Consider the following 4,605-nt stretch of genomic DNA (forward strand, 5'->3'; position numbering starts at 1 on the left):
GCTATTTTCTAGAGGCAGCCACTGGAGAAGTTATGATTGAATAGGCCGGTAGATATTTTGAGCAGACCACAAATTCTGTTGACAGTCTAGCAAGAAACTGTGTTTTTAGTAACTCCAAAAATGTATCTGAGTGTGTCAGAATCCGTTTCAGAGGGCTCAGGGCACGGAGGGGCTACTGGGCCCATGTAGTGTGTAGCGTTGCTTACTTTGCTTGGAGGCATCATTGCGCTGCAGCCAGCGCGAGGGTGTCTCGCTCTCTATGTATTGTTTGTATATGGTTCTATGATCGGGCTCTGCGCTGTGCGTGCCAGGATTCTGTCAATGTTAATCAGTTGGCCGAGATCCTGGTACGCAGCGCGAGCGCTCGGTCGTGGGTGCTTCAATTATTAGAAATAAATCCTTTCAAATTATCTCAGAATTTTCTCGTCTTCATTTTACTTCATTTGGCGATGACCGGATCCACATTGCCAGCACCCACCAACCAACTCCTCACTTATTTTCAGCGCCTTCATTGCCATTTTCTGCTTCACCGCGTACAGACAATGCGCACGACCGCGCCTTCACCTTAGATTTTTCTGGACCTTATGATGTCTTACCCCATAACCTCAAGTTTCTTATCCTGATGGTTGACTACCATTCTAAATGGATTTATCATATGTTCTGTGATTCAGCCAGCACCTCTAATGCTTTCACATTTTTGAAAAATGTTTTTGCTGTGGAAGGTTCGCCTTCTATTATTGTAACTGACAATGGTACCCATTTTGTCTCGAACAAGATGTGTACATTTTTAGCTGAAAACTATGTCACTCATTTTAAAGTTGCTGTGTATTCCCCAGCGTCCAATGGTTTGGTTGAAAGGGTGAACAGATTAATTGAGGATGCCATTCAAGCAGCTCTTTCGTCTGGTCAAGACGTTCAAGATTGTGTTGAGGCTAAATTATGGTCTTATAATATTTCTCCTCACTGCACCACAGGCGTTCCTCCTTTTACCCTTTTGAGGGGTAGAAATGCCCACACCGATTTGTGTCTCAATTGGTTGCAAAATAAACATGATAAGGGTGGCCCTCGTAATAGAAGTCTTGAGTCTAGTGTGTTGCATTAGCAGAATCTTATGAAGTCCTTACATGATTCAGGTAAATATTTTAATAATATGGAATTGAAAGTCTTTGATTGGGTTCTTATAAAAAATCCCCCAAAAGTTCCCAAGGATTTGTCTAAATTTTCTGCCCCTGTTCAGGTCACCGGTATAAGTAAAGGTTCAGCACTCCTTGGTAGTAAGGGGTGGTGGAATAAAAGATCGCATGTGCATCTTTCTGGATCACAGGTCAAGTCTTTATTGAAGTTGTCTAAACAAGAGGTTGAACATTGTGGCTGGACTAGTTGGTTGCATGATCCTACTTTTGGTGTTTCACCAACTGTGCGAGAACCTGATACTGGGAGAGTTTTTCCCTCTCAATGTTCACCCTCACACGTCAATCTGCAAGAAAGTCTTGTCTGTAAGACTGTTTCGACTTCTGCCGGTTTTCCCATGCGATCTGCTGATTTGGGTTCTCGCAATAGAAGATTACCCTCCAGGTTCAATGATTATGTTTTGTCATGAATTTGTAACCAGGAATTTTCGATACTCCTTTTGCATTCAATTTCAAGTTATGCTTACCATTGTTTTTGACAAATGTTTTTCTTCTGCTTCATAGCTCTATTTTCCTTTTGTTCTTTGGGGGGTGGGGGAGAAGTTGTAGTGTGTAGCGTTGCTTACTTTGCTTGGAGGCATCATTGCGCTGCAGCCAGCGCGAGGGTGTCTCGCTCTCTATGTATTGTTTGAATATGGTTCCACGATCGGGCTCTGCTCTATGCGTGCCAGGATTCTGTCGACGTTAATCAGTTGCCCGAGATCCTGGCACGCAGCGGGAGCGCTCGGTCGTGGGTGCTTCAATTATTGGATATAAATCCTTTTCACTTATCTCAGTTTTCCCGCCTTCATTTTACTTCAGCCCAACTCTGTTTTCCCGGGGCCCGACCTACTATGGATCCTGAGCAACTGGGCCAATTGCCCCTTCTGCACTTGACCCTGAGCAGTAGCTTTGCATGAGCAGTCAAAGCAGTCTAAGGCTCCTCAGGAGGGCGGCGGGGTAGGGATGTGTAGAGAGAGATTAGTGAACACAAGTCAGAACTCAAAGTGCACTCAGTAATGTCAATAAATCAATGTCCAGTCTAATAATTGTTTTTACCATAGAAAGAAGTGTGTTATTTCTAACTCTGTTCATTCGAGGAAGTGTACGATATTCGGAAACAATAACACAATCCACTTGAGGCCGGGGCTCTAGTCGTTATCCAGCAAACCCCTTTCCCACACTCTCCCTTGCAGGGTGTACAGGATAATTCTGCTTTCACTGATGGCCGCATCCAGGGAATGCTCACTAGTAGGCCTTACTCAAGAGTCCTCTTTGACTCTCAGGAAATCGTCAAAAGTGTCTACAGTGCCACATCACCTTCAGCAGCTAATCACCCGGGGCACAAATCAAGTCTTGCCCGCTCCAGCAGCACAGAAGCGTTCAGCACTTCAGCGGGTGCCCGTCTGTTGGCACTTGCAATGCTCTGAACCTGCTCCGCATATTCGGGCAGCTTGTGGTACGCGCAGCAGCAGTCGCAGGCTCTCTCCCAAGCAGTGCTGCCTGTCTCGACAGCGATTGGAGGTGCTCCTGGCTTCTGTTGGTGCGATAAGTTCAGCCAGTCCCCACACAGGGGGGAAGGAGTTGATCTTGTACTCCCAAATTGGACGTCAGCGGCGGAATGAAGTCCACTCGGCGTCCTCCTTAATCCACAGGGTCAGTGAGGGGGCAGGTCTTGGTGTTCAGTTTCGACCCGCAGGTCGCAGCTTTAGTTTTCCCTGGTGATGGGGCGAACTTGACAATACTTTGTACCATGTCGCTCCTGGCATATGGGGTTGCTGCAGTAACTCTCCTGTGCCGTAACCTATACCATATAAACACAAAACAGCAATAGGTGGCTGCGTCATTTTAACAATTTTACTTCTTTGTGAAGATCATTTTTACTCAATAAACATGACCTCTGGATATTTTTTTACAAATGCTCATATCACTTTTTAATCTTAAATATCTTTTCAAGCAAGAGAGAAGTATCAACTTTCTATTATGAAATGTACAACGTTTAAAAAAATCTTTGTGTTCATTGTGACAAACAAATCTTAAAGCATAAACATATAAAAAACATGGAAAATTCAATATTCAACCAGTCCTACATTTGGGGAGCCAGAGCGATAGATTAACAACAGGGGCTCTTGGTGTACAGTATGGGGGTCCAAGATATCTAATATGGACTTGATGGGATTGTTTTTCTTTTACACTGAAAATTAATTTTTAGTCCTCCATATTGATCTACGTTGTACAAGGATACCCCATTAGTCGTGGTCTATGCGTTTCAAACCCTAATTCCTTTACGTGTTCTCCTCAGGACATGGTCTGGGTAATTTCTGAAATAGGAAACAATTGTGTATTACTTGAAGAGCGAGGAAAAGATTTTTGTGTTGGAAATGTCACTGTTTCTTTAGTTTAGGAAGAGTAAAAATCTTTCCGCCTCAAGGCAGAACCCAATTTTCTTGTTAGCCTGGCTTGGTTCATTAAAGGTTCATTTGTAGAAACAGCAAAGAGTAGAACGATCCTCTTTGTGACCTTTTATGACTTGTATCATTCTTTCTTAAATAAAGATGAATAATAGCCGGCAGCGTCAAAGCACTAAATTCCTCATTTGTCCCTGCACAGAACTCAATGCATGGCGCAGCCCACAGTGTCCCTCTCCTGGCTTACAGGGGTCACCGATTCACTCTTGCACACGGGCAAAATAAGCCTTGCAGTTACCATCTGGGATGGGTCAAGCCAAATATCCCCTTCCCATGCAAGATTACAAGCTCACCCTCTCAAGGGACCTACAAAAGGAAAACAGCCTTAACAACCGAGCTGACTCATGACTGCCTTTCCACACAAGCAGAACAACGCTTGCCTAAACCACGCATCTGCCTTAACCACGCATATGTGTGGTTAAGGCATTCAGCGGTCTAGATGGGCGGGGAGAGGAACACATGGAGTATCTCCTGGCAGAAACCTGGACTTTGACAGACGTGATTAAAAGCCATGGGTGGTGTTAAGTCTAGCTGGGTGGCTGGATGGCGGTGGTGGAGCCTTTGGTTACTTGGGTGGCTGTTGGAGGTGTGCTGAATGCTGTACGCTCCTCTTGTGTTACATGCGCAGAGCATGGCTGGTATGTGCCCTAATGTTGGAGAGGCACAAGTCGCACCGTACTAGTGCCGGCCACCTCCACGCCTAGCAGCTGTTGTGTCGCGGCTCTAGAGCCTTACCACCTTGCTTGCTTATGCCGGACCCTTGCTCTGGACATGTATTGCCGGACGGTGGACCTGAGCATGGGGCACCGAGGAACGTTGGCCAGCAAGTGTTGCTAATGGTGGTCTTGCGTTTACTGAGGAGATGCTGTGTGATGCGGGCAGGTTGCCCCGGAGCAGTCAAAGCTGCCACTGGTTGCTGCAGACCGTCCCGCGGGCGTGACCGGCAAGTAGATGGCTAACCGGACCAA

The sequence above is a fragment of the Triturus cristatus genome, unplaced genomic scaffold (genome assembly GCF_964204655.1).
Source record: "Triturus cristatus unplaced genomic scaffold, aTriCri1.1 SCAFFOLD_255, whole genome shotgun sequence".
NCBI lineage: Eukaryota > Metazoa > Chordata > Amphibia > Caudata > Salamandridae > Triturus > Triturus cristatus.